This window comes from Pteropus vampyrus, unplaced genomic scaffold, assembly GCF_000151845.1.
Source record: "Pteropus vampyrus isolate Shadow unplaced genomic scaffold, Pvam_2.0 Scaffold348, whole genome shotgun sequence".
NCBI lineage: Eukaryota > Metazoa > Chordata > Mammalia > Chiroptera > Pteropodidae > Pteropus > Pteropus vampyrus.
Genome location: NW_011889129.1, coordinates 2,800,281 through 2,817,794, shown reverse-complemented (window position 1 = coordinate 2,817,794; position 17,514 = coordinate 2,800,281). Strand labels below are relative to the sequence as shown.

Below are 17,514 nucleotides of genomic sequence, written 5' to 3'. Positions count from 1 at the left end.
TTTCTACATGGGATATTATGTTATTTATAATTACTGAAAATTATTTTTAATATTTTTAAAAGCTAGTTGGAAAAAAAGGGAAGATTAAGCAGCCTAATCACAAAGTTTCATGGAATATTATCACTAAGTTTTAGTAAAACCGTCACCCAAAACTTAACATAAATATTGATTTTGTTGTTCATGAATAGCTAAGAATGACTTTTACTGTAATCGTCTTATGAATATTAAATATGCACCAAGCAAAGTTGACCATGGCCAACTTAAAATTTTCTGGGTCTTAATTTATTACTTTTCTGTCTATCTGTCTGTCTGTCTATCTATCCATCTCTCTAAAAGTATGGGAACTGGAAATGACTATAAAGCTCTGAATTTAATGACTACGATTTCTGTTAGGCATGCCAAGTGTTCCTACTTGTTAACTACAACAGTTTTACATGTGTAACTCACATAGGACCTAAATGGTGGTTCAGTTCCTAAAGCTTGTTGAATAGTCACTAATACTGGGATGAGACAGTATGATGAAAGGGGAAGGGAGGAGGAAATTACCTCAAAGTATAAGCAGGCCATGTCCTCACCTAAACTATACTCAATTAAAAACTAGAGGGGTAGAGCTTCTCAAGGGTTATAGATGTAATGTAACTGACAAGAGAATATTGTCTTCATTTGGATCTGAACTGGTAGGCCACTTTAAAAGAAAGTGGAAAGTAAGGAGTATAAACAATGGAGAGGATTACCGCTGCTCACCTTGCAGTAAAAGTAGGAAGCACTATTGCCACCATGATGTATCAAGATCCCTATTCCGGGTTCGTTCTTATCCATTGGTTCAGGGTACACAAGGTCTCTGCTTTGAATGCACTAACAAAACCAAGATCTTCCCAAGAATCTAGGCCTGGCTCTCTCACTACTCACTTTCTTGATTTCAGAAAAAATGACTAACCTTGATTTCCTGCTACCAGAATTAATCTCTTCCTTCTCGGTACTTCTAGAGTGCTATTGCTTTAGTAAAGCATATTCTGGTTTATGGAATAGCTAATTGTAGTCTGTAAGCTCCTAGAAGGCAGAGAGGGACAAAGATTCTTTGCTTTTGTATTAACTACAGTGTCTAGTTGAGGGCCATGAGCATAGTAGTGCTCAACCAATGTTTCTGAATTAGTTAAAAAAATCACAGGGAAGTATTAAAGAAAACCACACCCCAATATTCCTATCAAAGACTTCTTGTCATTTCCAGGAAAAATTGGTAAAAAGTAATGTTTACAAGGAATAGAGCAGCACCTGAACAGAAGGTCCCCCCATATGTGACCAATGGCTGTTGGCCAAGAATGAGAGTTTAGAGAAGTAACATCTCTGAGAACAGCCTGCCAATGGTGATGGAAAGCAGCCTAAACTTTGAGGTGGTTATATTGGAGGGGAGATGGAAGAGAGGCCATTTTGTGCTTTGGGGAAAATGTTAATGAGAGGTTTCACAAATGTCAGGCTTGCCTGATTAAATGAAGCCAGCTAGGTAGATGTTTTTCATATTAATGCCATCTCTGCTAAAAGAGCAAAGAAGGAAAAGAAAAGGAGGTTTGAGAAAGGAAAATGATAAACCTCAATATTTACAGAAGAAATTTTGCTTCTGCTAGCTTGGGCAAGGATATCAAAGAAGAGAACTGTTATCTGGCAGGCTTGGCGGCTCTACCTCTTTGCCCCTTTCAAAAAGAAAAATTTAAGCCCTGAAGCTAGGAGAGGAGATAGACCAGTGTACCCAGTGCCCTGCCTAGAGTGTCTACTGATTAAGAACTCAGAATATAAGCAAGTCAAGTCATAGAGAAAGTTCTATTTCAATAGTTACTCTTAAACGTAAAAGAAGAAAAAGTGTAGGAGGGAAGTCATTCAAATAATTAATATGTTTAAGGATTTCTTCCTCCTTAGTTTGAGTCTATGTCTTTAGAGTTTTTATAGTTTCTGCTACTTAAATTAAAAGCTAGGGTTGGGCAAATGCTGTTGATTAGAGAGCTCAGCCTCCTTTTGCCCTTGTTTCTCCCCAGCCTAGCCTGCAATTGTATCCCAATCAATCAGCATTAATACAGATACACAGAGGTATTTATTTGCTGCTGATTCTGCCTGGCTGTATTCAGACTCGATCTCCATGTGTATTTAATAAATCACACTAGTTAGGTGGACAGGATTATTTCCAAGTCACCTAATGACTATATCATGAACTGCAGCATTAAAGGGATTAATATTAATCTGAGCCGTTGCAGTTCAGTGGGAAAGGCCAGCTCATTCTCCAACAGGAGCTCCGGCCGGAAAGAAATCCTCAACAAGACGGGGAAGATTAATGAGGGCTTCTACATTCTGCCTGCAAATCTTCACCTACCAGGGTGTAGGGTAGTGAATCCCAGCCCAGACGAGCTCATAAATAACCCACAATATCACAAGTATTTGGGGCAGCTGAGCACCAGCAAGGGCGGGCCAGCTAGCCCTCTCCATCTTCTCCTCCTGTAACCCACACCACCGAGATGGCACAAGAATTCTGCAGGCCTACACAGTGGCCGGTTTTGTTTTCTTTCACATAAGGGCCCACACCTCATAAATCACTTTCTTATTTCAGGAAAAGAAGAGTACTAACTACAGTTTGGACTTGTGTATACTCAGAAGAACATAAAGCTTCTTGTTGTAGCGTCACTTCCCTAAAACTGAGAAAATAACCTAGTCTCCATAATACAAGGAACCTGCTTTCAAGTCATGAAGTCTTTCCTTTACTCAGAGGCACAATTCCTCTTCATTAACACCCACAGTATGCTACCCTTGCATAGGCCTCTGGAATGCACATTCAGAACTACTTTTTTGGTCCTGACAAAGTAAGCACTGACTAGGAAGAACTATATCCACAAGACACCATAGGAATCAGCATTTTCTTATGCCTTGGCCCTAATTCCACCATTAGGAGACCACCAAAATGAGCCAAGTCAAGCCTCAAATCTCCACAGTATGAGGCGCACCTTTGTTTTAACTGGCTTAGGATGCAAACTAATGGTGTCAGTGTGAGATGTAGACAGAGAAAGCAACAGGCCACAATTAAACTCAGTTCACTGGAAACCTGTTCTTCCTCAATGACTCTGTAAGCACTTGAGGAAAATACCTGAAGCAGAGTTTCATGAGCAGAGTTGTTTCTGCTGAAGAAACCAGACGGAAACAGCTCTTTCTACCTTGCAGCATCACAGCTTCATAGTCTAGAACTCCAAAAGTATGGGTTTACTCCAACTAAAGACCCTTTAAACTGCACAGACAACAGTGGATCAGTTGCCAAGATTCTCCTGCAATGAATGAGACTGCCAAGTAGAATAGTTAGGCCCCTACCCACAAAGGTTATTGAACTAAAAGCTGAACTTCAACAGCATTAATATATAAGTGAACTGAGGGCATGGGGTCAGGTTATCTGAAGTTTATAAATGCTTGCTAAGCAACTTAAGCATAGAGCTGCCGTGGCTGCAGCTGAGAAGGGAAGAGACCCATCAAGTGCATTATGTCTCACCTCCACAGCTGAGTGGGGGCAGAGAGAAATTTAAGATTTTCCAAGTTTATAAACATTCCACCATAACAAGGAACCATGTCTAAAAGTGGGGCCCACTCAAGTTCTTCATTAAGTAAAGGAGGAGCTGAGGGAATTGTGAAGGCTGGATCTCTGTTTTCCAGTTAAAATGCAAAGGGAGAAAACTCTCACTTGCTGGGAAAATGCCCTGATAAACTAGGGAAACTATAAACTCTGTTTCACTGGAGTAGTTCAACTTTAAAGAAATGCGCAGGGCACAGGAATGGTTGGTTCTATAGCCAACAAAGACAGTTTACTTGAGAGGGAACAGAAGAAAATTAGACCCATATCCACAGTTCACGTTTTCCTGATATCTAAGCCAGGATGGTTATCAATGAAGTTCTCAAGGGATTGATGGGGTTAAGTGACAGGGGCTTTCTCATCACCCTTACTAAACCAAAGCTCATAAGCTCCCATCAGACACCCAAACCTCATTCTCCACAAGAGATACATTGGAATAGCAGCATGAGATCATCCTGGAGAAAAAGACGGGTATGTGCAGCAACTTTTCTTGATAGTTACAAAAGGCTTAATTCTTTCTCTCTACCTACATTCCCTGTACCATTTCTTCATCTTCCCATCCCCTGCAATCTCTCTTCCAAGAAAATTAACCATCCCCTAGAGTCCAAAGTCTGTTTTCAGCCAATCAGCCCAACCTAAGCCTCAAGCCAATGGCCTCATGACAGCTAAAAACATTAATCAGAAGTGTTACTATGCTAAGATCATGTGTATACACCACAGCAATCTGCTTAGAGCTTCAGCCCCAATACAGAATGCTTAGGAGTATTTATAGTACTTAAAAGCTCCTCTGTCTCTTGCCAGACATTCCTGTCCTTCTAACAAATAAGTCCTCCAACCTTTAGAGGACAGATGCTCCCCAGACATAAGGAATCTGTACTGCATAAGTCTATGAGAAGGAGACTTCTGTAAGCAGTAGCAAACTTTCTTTCCTCAAAATACTCTAAAAGAGAGCATCCTGCACAATGCTGAGTCCCCAGGCCATCATGTACACAGGAACAGGGCCATCCAGCAGGATGCATCAGGCTCCAGGAATGCTGAAGTCTACATATTTGCCATTCAATACCAAAATGGCTTTTCAAGTTCAATCAGCTATAAATGTTGCTTTGTTTTAATTTTCCACTGAACTTCCTGGAACCTATTATCCAACTGTCAGGGATGTATATTTAGCAAGAGCAACATGGCCTCTTTGCCACTGCCCCACTGCTCATGTCACCTCTAATAAATAGAAAATCAACCCCTTCCTCAACCCCTGTGGCTTGAGGCTGATAAAGAATAGTCTTGGTATAGAGTCTACAAACTGACCAATTCTGCATAGTTACCTGCAAAACCCAAATCTCCCCTAGGTTAATGCTACCATAAGGTTTTCTATCAATGCCAGGGGAAAAAAAAAAAAAAAAACACACAACAATGACAACAAAAAACCTAGTGTTTATACTTACCAGAATACAACCATGCATGTATGCCTCTATTTTAGGGGATGCCAGTAGTAGAAATGACCTAACAAAGACCAGAAATCTAACACAGATTAATAGGAATCACAACCAAAACAGGCATGGCAGACTTTGAAATATTCAATGCTAATATATCATATTTAACAGAAAAGATCTGAAAAACTAAAATCAGGGCTAAGAATAATAAGCAGGGCACATATAAGACTTCAATTTCATCTCAGGAAGCTAGTTTGAAAATATAACTTCCTCTTGGTCAATAGAACACAAGGCACAACTTTTTCCACTCTGTCAAGATGCTTTTGCCTTTTCGAGCCAGACATTTTTTACTCTGACATCAAACAGTAAGAAAAGACTAAACTTGAATGAGAAATATGTGTACCTTTATCGCTTTTCCACTTCTGCCAATTACAAATTCACCTAAATCCAAGAACTATCCACATGGCCTCTTTCCAGTTTCACAATATCCAACACAGCTCTTTAGGCTCAATAGAAAAGACAAGGCCTATATATATTTAAAACACAGGTGGTCATATTTTCCAAAATTATACAAATAACTAAAAATCATAAAATGAGATTTTTCTATAACCTAGAAACACAGAATAAATTAAACTAGAATTGAAGGAAGTTTTTAAGCCTAACTCAGCATCACTAAAGTAGCTTCTAATCAAAGCTTAATGACCACAGATCTAGAATAGGGAGAAAATTCAGGCGGACAAAATATATCATACCTTTCATTCAACTAAGAGTGAATCCTGTTCCAAGTTCACAAACAAGGACACATAAAAATCATAACTAGAAAGACCAAAAATTCTCAAAAGAAAGAAAAAAGCAGCCTAATTCGAACAAATATAGTGTACCAGAGCTGCTTATCAGCCATGGAAGGCAGGCAAGTAATATCTTACCTATGAATGAGGATACTGAGACAAAGCTAAGAAAAGCCACAAACTGAGCTGCCGAAAGAGAAAAAGTGAACTTCATATTTACAACCTGTGGAACCTGACTCTGACAGGGAGGAAATCAGTATTATCAGGGGGAAATAGTAGACCTCCTCTTGCCATTTCCTTTTAGTGATCTGACACTCATTTCCCTAAAGACCATTTTATCAGTATTGATGACCAAAATAATATATACCCTTGCATCTAAAGATTTAACATTTACTATTTCAATTATTTAAGAGTGACTCTGAAGATCCAAGACAAATTGTAATTAATAACTTTTCTGAGACAAAAGTTTGACTCCTGCTCAAAGGCTAATTTGTAGCAGTAAGTTATTCAGCTAGTGAGCTTAGCTGACAGCTCATCATCTGCAAATTTAAGTCCTTCTCCCCATTTTAAAAAACTGTTAACATATATAACATCATTAAATGAACAGCTCAATGAATTTTTACAAACTTAACCACCCATGTAACTAGCACTCAGATCAAGAACAGAATACTAACAGGATCCAGAAGTCCCTATCATGACTTCTTCCAGTCACAATTCCTCCAAAGGTAACCATCATCTTGACTTCTAATACCACTGATTTGCTTTGCATAATCAATGCAAAGCATCTAATATACAAATGGTATCATGTAGTATGGACTCCTTCGTGTTTGGCTCCCTTTGCTCAATATTACATTGAAAAAATTAATTTGTGTTGTAATACGTTGTAGTTCACTAATTCTCCTTGCTGTATAGTATTCCATTGTGAGAATATACCACATTTTACTCATCCATTTTATTTCTGATAGACATTTGGGTAGTTTCCCTTTTTTGACTTCTATGAACAGCACTGCTATAAACATTCCCATACATGTCTTTTGATGAACGTATGTTTGAATTCCTATTGTGCATATCCTTAGATATGGAATTGCTGGTTCACAGGGTATAGGAGTATTGGCTCATTGCGACAAGTATTCCATTGTGGCTTTGAATTTCTCTAATGACTAGAATTGATCAGTTTTTCTTATGTTTACTAACTATTCAGATATTCTCTTTTGTGAGGTATCTGTTCAAGTCTTTTGCTCATTTTTCTGTTGGAAAATCTGCATTTTTCTTATTGATTTATACAAGTTCTTGTAGAGACTTTTGTTTGCCAAGTTTCGTGGTTTGTGAATATCGCTAGAAATATTCCTCTCAAAAATCAGGAGTGTACTGTATTTCATACATGTCTCTACCATTCTCTGGATAAAACTCGAGCTCAATTAAGCTCATATTCCAATTTTTATCCAGTAGTTCCAACCTCTGCTTCTATCATCCTGAGGCCCTTGGCATCTAAGAATAGTAGAAAGCACTAAAGTGTCAGGTCCCAATAAGAGCGACAAATCATCTTCCCAATATAATAGGAATAAAGTGTGGGGAAAGAGGGATGAAAGCCCCTATAGCACATAGGCCTGATTAGTAAATGGAAATTTTAGATAGCCTCTGAATAGAATCCTTTTTCACCTTTCAAATAATTTACAACTTAATGTCAGCTAAACTTAGTAACTTCTCCCAGTTGTCCATGGCAAGGAGATTCCTGGCTGGCTTTTCATGGTCATTACAGGCCTTCTCATAGATCCCTGAAATATAATGTGGCCATCAAAATGTCAGCACTTACCTGCTGCCCACACTCTGGACATATGGTCCAGCTCCCACGTCAGTGACTGATAACATAAGGAAACCAGACTAGCTTAGGATCTGATTCAAAAACAAACACCTGGTAATTCCCATGTTCTTGATAATATAAGTTAATAATGATAATGTGGCCAACTCCTTGACCACATCAAGAACTACTTGAAGTGACAGTACCTCCAGAGCAATCATATAAAGGTAGAAGAAGCAGCATTAATAAATAGGAGCATCCAAGCAGAGAAAGAGCAGTAATTGTGTTGATGAAAATTCTCATGCTCAGAAACCTTCAATGATTTCTCACTTCTAACTGAATTAAGAATAGAATTTTAGAGTTGTAAGGAAAACAGGTACTCATCCAGCCTATTTCGCATACCATTCATGTATGTGTGTTTGAAATTCAAGTCAAGAGAGGTTAAGTCACTTACCCAAGATCACACACATAATTATGACAAAGGCCAGTATATCTCAAGTCTTCAGATTTCAAGTTAGGTATCTTTTCATTCTACCTAGTTGGCAGTTAAGACCCTCCATAACATGAATCTAGCCTACTTATCATCCTCCTCTTCCACTGGACTCCTTGCTCTTCTCTAAACTCTGCACTGTCCTACCTCCATCCTTTTGGCAGGAATGCTCACCTTTTACTCCTTACCTGTCCAGAACAGTACCTACCTGACATTCATTAAATGAGATTATCTTTGTATTCCACAAAGCACCCAAAAGTGTCTGGCATATGAAGACATTCAATAAAAATTTATTGAAATGACCTTTAAAAGAAAAACATAGTTGAAAAGACTTCAACTGGAGTGGTACCTCTTAGCACACTATTTCAGTGAGGTAACCAAGTTTAAAGCTAACACTTCCTCAGGCATGTGGAACCAAGAATGTGAATTCATAGAGAAAAGGAAGTCTTAACACCAGAAAGGAAACTAAGTATCACAGGATAGTTCCATCATTTTATAGGTGAAAGAAAATGAAGCACAGAAAGGTCAAGTTCTCTGCCCAAGTTCGCAGAGATTTAGAATGTAATAGGTCCCTTTGAGATGCTGATAAGGTATGGATCTTCTCCCCAGAAAAGTGTGTGTATATGTGTGTGTCTATATACATGCATATACAAACACAATTCCACATATAATTTCAGGGTGTCTATTAATCCCCTGAATCCCATTCTTAGACCAAGATCAGAAATGTCTAACCTCAATCCTTCTTAAACTATCTCTTATATAAAATTTTATAAATTTACTTAACTACACAAGGAAGAACTTTTCCTTATACCTGATTCCAATGTTAAGATTATATTCCAGAATTCTAATATTCTAAGACTTGAAGTTCCTTCTTCATTTTATTTTACCCTTCTCTGAATGTTTTTCAGATCTCTCTCTCTCTCTCTCTCTTAGATGCTACAACTGGAACCACATATGGTATTCAAGGTGTTGGCATGCAATAATTTTGTTTTCAAAATCCTGTAGGATGAGGCCCACCATTATAGGGACCTCTTTAGCGATAGAGCAAATAAGAAGCCAATGTATTCAGAAAACAGTCTACATTCCCTTTCTGAGTCACAATATAGACTACAAAAGGTCAATGAATCTTAAATATAGTTTAGATTACCCCCCTAAATATATATTAGCTTAAAATTAAGTCTCGTGTACCATTTTTCTGTTTGCATATATTTTTGTAGTTATTTTATTCCCATTAGAAGAACTCAATTTTATGAGAAGAAGGAGACTTCGTTGTATGGTCTTTAAAGACAGTAGCTTTGGAATCAAAATGATCTAGATTCGAATTCCAGTTCTGGTACAACCATGGCAAATAAACTTCTTTAAGCCTCAGTTTCCACATCTGTAAAATGGAGATTTTAAAAACTCTAACTCTTAGGCTTGCTTGAGAATTAAATAAAATAGTGTACTTAAAACATTCAGATAAGAATAGCTAAGAAAATTTTTGAAAAAGCTAGGCACTGAGAGGGTACTTGCCTTGTATATTAAAATGTATCATAAACAACAAGAATGTCAGACAGAATTCAGAGTACTTGGTAGAAAGTTGAATCAAATGATTGTTAGGGTCCTTTACAATTTTAATGCAACACCTTAGCTTGGGGAACCCTGAGACTGCATGGTATGAGTTGCCTGAATATATGACAGGAAAAGGCTTAGACACATCCTAACTCTTAATGTATTCTCACTCAGGTATAGCAGCATCCGTATGGAAATATCTTGATAGCTGAAGCTGTGTTAACATAGTCATCAAGATTATCTAAAATTTCAGGGAGGCTGTGTAATGTTTTTCTAGGAAAAATCTGTATAGATATCAAAGTCATTTTACATCAGGGTCATTTATGGTCAATTGATTTTGACAAGGGTGTCTAAGACCATCCAATAGCTACAGAATAGTCTTTTCAATAAATGATGCTGGGGCAACTAGATATCCACATGCAAAAGAATAAAGTTGGGCTCTTTCCCTCCCTAGCTGTTTGAGGGTCAGCTGCCATCATAAACAACAGTAACCATCTAGACCAGAAAGTTCATGACCAATAGACTACTTTAGCAGAAACGAATGGTCATTGACGTCCTTCATCCTGGGAAAGCAACAGTATCTCACACAGAAATTCAGAAAAAACTTACCAAAATGTACAAAACCACACCAGATGTCATCTTTGCATCTAAGATAGTGGCAAGATAACTGGCTTTGGCATGATTTATGATTCCTTGACTTATGCAAAGAAAAATGAACCTGAACATAGGCTTGCAAGACATGGCCTGTATAAGAAAAAGACCTGAAGAAAACAGCAAGAGGACTGCAAGAACGGAATGAAGAAAGTCAGGGGGACTGCAAAGGCCAATATGGCGCTGGCAAAAAATGAGTTCAAAGATTTGTCAGTGACTTTATCTGCAATGATTGTGCAGATATTTCATGAGAGGATTAATAAACTTAAGAACTTACCAAAAAAAAAGAATGAGAAGAAAACATAGGTGTAAATTTTACATCAGGATCTCTCAATCTCAACACTAACAAGAGTTTGAGACAGATAATTCTTTGTTGTAGAAGAATATTCTATGCACTATAGGATGTTTAGCAGCATCCCTCCTGGCCTCTGCCCACTAGATACTAGTAGTATACCTGTCTCCAGTGTTGACAACCAAAAATGCCTCAAGATATTGCCAGATTACCCTTGGGAGGCAGAACTGCCCAGTTGAGAATCACTATTTTAGACTAAATGATGCTTCTTATCCTCCTACCTTGCAAAATTACCAATGTCTATGTCATGACTATCTGAATGGTTATTTGTTTAGTAGATGAACTCTAGGAACTATTCTGAAAAGTCATTTAATACTCCATAATCTATCATTTTGAGGTGATCTCAGGACCCTGCCTAAGAATTTAGCCTCATTTTGAAAGTAGTCCCATTCTGAAAAGTTTTTAGTCCAAACCCTTCCATTAAAAGGTCACAGATCAGTATAATGATTTTTTTTTTTTTTGGTGGGGGGGATGGCATTTTTTGTTAACAGCTTTACTGATATAATTCACATGTCATATAATTCCTCTCTTTAAAGTATACAATTCAATGTTTTTTGGGTTTTTTTAGTATATTCAGAGTTGTGCATAATGATTTTTGAGGTTAATGATTCTCTTATATTTTAAACCCTTGTTCTAACCAACTACTACTCAGCATAACTACCAGGAAACTAAAAACTAAACCAAAATCAAAGCAAATCAACAGGCTAATCACATTGGCATTGTTTCCTCACAACGTAGAAAAGAGTAATGTTCCTCATAGCAATCAATGACTTAGCCATATATATACAAAAAGACAAGCTATGAAACAAATCTAATGATGACGCTTTGCTTGAAATTTAGTGTCAGTACTCTAAAGAAATTTTAAAAAAAATAAGTCACTCCTAAACCAAAGTCCTATACCAAGAACTCTGAACATTCTTTTTCTCTACTGTTTCCTGAATTCCAGTGTCATTAGCTAAAATGAATATAATTCACAGACCAGTAAGTGCTAGTGAGACTTGTAAGTAACTAGTATAGCAGGCATTATAAGGTCAGAATCCTTTTTACTGTTGATTCAACTTGTTTTGATTCAGGTTCAGATCTCTTGTACAAGACAACAAACTTACATGATGGAAAGGTCAAGGTTTCACTTTAGAGCCTCTTTTTCACTGCTAGTATAACTACAATGCTACTTTGACCTTAACTTTTTTTAGCTCTTGAATGGTGTTTGCCCTGCTACTGTCACTGTCTAATCCAGAGACAGTGGCTGGCAGGAGGAAATGACTTTGGAATCCACAGCTGTTATACAGACCAGTTACCATCTTCCAAGTATGAGAACCACTTCCAGCTCCTTCTTTGATCAGTTTGCTCAATCAAAATTTCAGATCTCATCTGAAACCAGTGAAAGGAGCTGTGGCTTCCAAGACCAAAGCTATTTTGTTGAAGAATCATATCAAGGGAACTGTACATGCATCCAGAAAAGCCAGCTGCAAGATACTCCAGAAATACTAAGCCTAATCTCCTACCTTCCAAAAGACCTCAAGTCCCCTGCTGAGTCATGTGAAAACACATACTCCATCTGACTCACGGTTACTCACTTTTCTGTTTACTAACTGTACCCATGCAGACGCTGTGATAGTTTATTTTACTGTCCTTTCAATGAAAGTCACTAAACTTAATATCATACTTTTAAAGATAAAAATAACAATAAAACAACCATTTAGTCATTGTGCAATCCATACCAGGTACTGTGATAAATACTTTAATAACATTATCTTATTCTTAATTTCACAATGACCTTATGAGAAAAGTTTTATTACTATCCCCGCTTTTTACTTTTATTTTCTAAAATAAACATACAGTAAATTGACTTTTTTTTCTTTTGTGTACTTTTCTAAGTTTTAACATATAAATAGAGACATGTAACCACAATGAGGATACAGAACAGTTCCATCACCTCAAACATCCCCTCATAATCTGTTCCCTGGCCCCATAGTTTTGCCTTTTCCAGAATGTCATATAACTGAAATCATTCACTCAGCATAATGGCTTTGAAATCCATCCAAGCTCTTTTGTATATCAATAGTTTATTCCTCCTTACTGCTGAGTAGTATTCCATACTGTCCTCATTTTATAGATATGGCAACTGAAGCTCAGAAAAGTTAGTAACCTACTGAAGGTCACCAAGGTGAGGCCAATATTCAAAAACCCAGGTTTCAGTGGCTCCAGAACCCATACTCTTAACCACTAGACTATAATGTCCCTTATTAGTCTAGGCTCTCAAAAGAGCAGTCCATAATCTTGATTTAAATATGAAGGACTCTTCTGGAACAACAGAATAAATGAGTTTCACATTTACCAAAAAGCAGGCTGAGAATAGTTTGTCCAAGATTATTAGCAATGATTCCAAAGCTCTTAAGGGAGCATGATATAGAGGTAAAAGCAGGAATTATCATCAGGCTCAGGTTTAGAATTCCAGTTCTGCCACTTATTAAGGATGTGTGAGCTTATACAAGTTCTTCACTTTTTGAAAACTCAGTTTCCTCTTCTATAAAATGAGTATCATATTATGTTGAAATAGTCTTGGAAGGATAAAATGAGATGATATATGTAAAATTCCTGACACACAATAATATTATTACCATCTATATTGAATAGAGCCAATAAAGTCATGCCAAACAAAATATCTACTAAATATACAAGTCAGTATTTATTAAGCTCTGAACGATGTAAAGGCATGTCCCCTAACTACAAGGAGTATATATTCTAGCTAAAGAAATAAACAATTTCCCCAAAATATAATTGAGGCCATTATATATGCTAAGTTGTATGGATGAATCTACAAATAAAATATAGAGATAAACTCGATTTAATTTTAGCCAATAGCTTTAATTCTCTATTTCATTTTTTAAAAGTCAGAATAAAGACTCAGGTGTGGAATCTACCTATCTTCTAATCTAGAACAGTCCCTAGGCATAGGTAAGGGCAAAGTCTCTCCTTGTCAACATCTAGAATGTACTCTAAAAACTACTAGTTCCAACTCTTTCATTCTAGGTATTTGTATCAATTTCAAAATGACAGGAAGAAAAATACATAAAAGCCTGAATTCTGTGACACTTGATAAGTGACTGGTTCTTTAGGAAAACAGGATATGCCTCAAAAGGTTTATTGAAATAAAGTCTAAAAAAGCTCAAATTTGCTGCCCAAAAGAATTCTGTAAGATCATTTCTTTCCCTTCTGTCTCTCTTTGGTCTTAGTAGGAAAATATATAAACACACAGGTGTAAGATAAAAAGTTAAAAAAATAGGAGAATAAGCTGGAATGGGGGAAAGACTATTAAAAATCTATCTACAATAGTCATTCTACATTCTTCTCATGCTTTCTATAAATCCTTTCCCTCAACTGACATTTACTATGTGCATCTTTGCCAGTACAGCAATAACTCTTTGAAAGTCAGCTCGGTTTTATTAGGCTTTTAAATTAAGCATGTAAATAAAACATATATAAAACAAGGCTGACCCAAATCCTTATTTCCCAATTTGACCTGGGAGCAAAACATAGTAACAGCTCTATAACAAAGCATTTACCAAGGCTCTGTCACAGCTACTTTGCAACACATTCCTCATGGTTGGCAAGTCTGTACATTTATGCTACTGGCTTAGTGCTTTGGACTTGGAGAAAATAGTTAAATTTTTTTAAAAAAGTTAAAGTCCACACACAGAAGTAGTTTTTAGTAGTAGTGAAATCTCACTTGGGGATCAAATAGCACCAAGGGGTTCATTTTTCTACTCCAACCTCAGCTAAAGTTTTATGCTTCTAACTTGCCTAAGCTCTACGATTCCTTATCGTCCTAAGAAATATAACCATCCCTAGGCCTGGATTTCCACCAGCTTTTAAGGCTGAATCTCTTATCCCTATCACTTTACAAAAAGAGAGAAGCCAAATCTCTAGCCAGTGTTCTAAAAACAAATAGCTACAATCAGGAAACATAAGAAAACTGCCAGGCAAAACCATAACCCTTTTTTCTTATTTAAGACAGTTGGGCAATTTTTTCAAAAAGAAGCAATGGATTGTGGAATCAGGAGACCCGAGTTCTAGCTTTCCCCACTAATAAGCTGTGTGACCTTGGTCAAATCATAACCACTCTGTGCTTCAGTTTCTTCTATAAAATGAGAAGGCTGCAGCAGACTCAGCAATCACAAACTGAAGTCCAGATAAAAAATCTGGGCTGGTCCATAGATGTGTTTTGTTTGGGGGTATGCTGTGAGTTTTATTTTTTTATATCAATAAATTAATTTATTGGAATGACATTATTATCCACTACTTAAAATAAAAAAAAAATATTTAACTCAGTATACAAATAAATATTTAACAGACTATACTATGAATAGTTATAACAACAAATAAATATTTAACTGAATGTACTATTAAAGGTCTGGTGACAATCTTTAAAGAGGATAGGTAATAGAACTGCCTTTGTTCGAGCCTATTCTGGATTCCTTTCCTCCTCATTCTAATATATCTCTGCTAAGGGGACCAGGTTCTGAATCATATAATTTTTTTTAACATTTATTATGAAAACTTTCAAAATTACATAAAAGCAAACAGACTTTTATAATGAACTTCCATATACCCCAATCCTAGTCTCAATAATTAGCAACTCAGGGCTAGTCTTGTTTTTTATTATCCCCTCCCACTCCCGTATTATTTTGAAGCAAATCTGGCACATCATATCATTTTATCCACCTTAAATGTTAATAACCAAAACGACAACAACAAAAATGTTAATAACTGTAATATCATTATCATCACATCTAAAGGAGTAACATTGCTTTAGTATCAAAGTTTTAGTTAGTGCTTAACTCGCAACTATGTGATTTCTATAATTGCCATAAACTTTTGTTTAATGTTATGTTTGTGTGCTTGAATCAAGATCCAAATAAGACCCATTTATTGCAACTGTTTGATACGTGCAGTGAAAAACAAAATTGAATGTCTTTAGATGAGGATATAGCCTTTCAGTTAGCCACAGTCCACACTGCTCCCTATTCTTGTACTCATTTAAGTTATCTGCTAGACCCCTGAAGTTTTTTGAGTTTAGGTCTCTGGAGGATGTGAAGTCTCTTCCACTTCTAAGATACTTTGACTCTTGTAAACATTGAGAGAGAGAAAAAAAATGAGTGAAACATCATGCTTAAAATTGAAAAACCAAGAAGCAGCAAGATAAGCTTGTTACTTAGAAATATAGAAGTAAATTCCAAAAGAGTGTGCGAAAAGACTTTATGAAAGGGTTACCTCTTAGGTATAGCATAGAAAAGAAAGAGTAGGTACTGGGGACTGCTATTTCACATCCTCATGCCTACCTCACAGGATTGTTGTGAAGCTTAACTAAGATATATTTATATATCTTCATATATATTAACATATAAAATGTAAGATAGTTTAATATGAGTAAAAAATTTTAAATCAACATGGAACACATTCACTTGACATTCAGGCAGTATTAATCCATTTTTAAGAATTATAGAAAAAAATATAAAAGACATAAAGATCTTAGAATCATTCACTTGGAGCTAAATGGTAACTATAAAATTACATAACAAGTTTGAAGCACAGTTCATCTGAAAGGTGACCTAACTGGATAATATAAAGACAAAGGGAAATTGTTAAGTTAGACTACCTCAAAATGCACAGAAATAAAAAGCTTGTGTATATTTTCTTCTTTAAATTACATTCTGTAATATTCCAACACCAAAATTTTCATTACAAATGAAGTGTAATGACATTCATATAGAATCAATCTGAAAGTATTTCCAAGCTTGTGTGAAGACAATGGACCCAAAGAATCTTAGGACTTTAGAGATGTAAAAGATCATTTGGTATATTTTTCTCATTTTAGAGAATAAAATCGACAGCCCAGAGAGAACACCAGAAACTAGGACCTTAGAAAAAGTTTTAGGAGTCAGGCCTCTCACTCTCTGCAGAGAGACCAATGAGAATGACTGGGCACGGCAGTCTTTAATAGAGGTAAAAAAGGAATTTGTTCAATGGCGAGGAAAATGACATGCTGGGTTACCAGCTCCACCTTTCACGTGGTCAATCTGTCCTAGGCATGGTGCCATGGCAAAGGGATACAGGGCCTTTCACCGTACAGAATTCCACTACTTTACTTAGGAAGCTGGATATCATATCTAGTTAAACAAATCTCTAAACCCAGACTTTTCATTCGGTCATCTCACTCTCAGAGAAATAAGAAAACGACAGGCAAACAGAAAGGAAAAAAAAAAAAAAGGATGAAAAATAGAAAACAACAACAACAACAAAGAAAACAAGAAGCAAAACTGACCTATATCAGCACTTTTCACTTTCTGTCAGCTGAAAATAGTTAACATTTTCTCCCCAAATCCTAATGCCTCCTCTTCATGGCCAATCAGTAAATAAGTTGGGGAAGACAATAAAAGTGACCCAATTCCTATTTCAAAGTGCAATAGGTTATTTATAGATCTGGTGTCAGTCTTGTCCTCATCTCCCCTCCTTACATCTTGGATTGCCTGCTCTCCACACAGGGAGACTCCCATGCACACTCTGAGCCAAAGATTTTCACAGGACCTTGCACTGCTACACTTCAAACGTAAATAAACTAGTCAATGTCCAAGCATCTCTCTGTAAGGACCAAAAATACCACTACCTACCTGGTTTCAAACAGTCCACAGTAAGAGAGGAAAAAAGACACTGGCAATAAATACGAAAAGATTAAAAAGCATTATCTAGGGATGAAAGCTGCTAATACAAATCTGAAAAGACATTATCCAATTTCTGTCAAATAAGTGGACAAGAACTAAGAAGAGACCATGCTGCACACAGGAAAAAATCCAAACAATAA

The 17,514-nt window shown here is 36.7% G+C and overlaps 1 pseudogene; it reads left to right on the top strand.

Annotated features, from left to right (window-relative positions):
- The first annotated feature begins 10,175 nt into the window (after positions 1 to 10,175).
- LOC111731059 lies at positions 10,176 to 10,606 on the top strand (annotated as a pseudogene).
- The last annotated feature ends 6,908 nt before the right edge of the window (positions 10,607 to 17,514 follow it).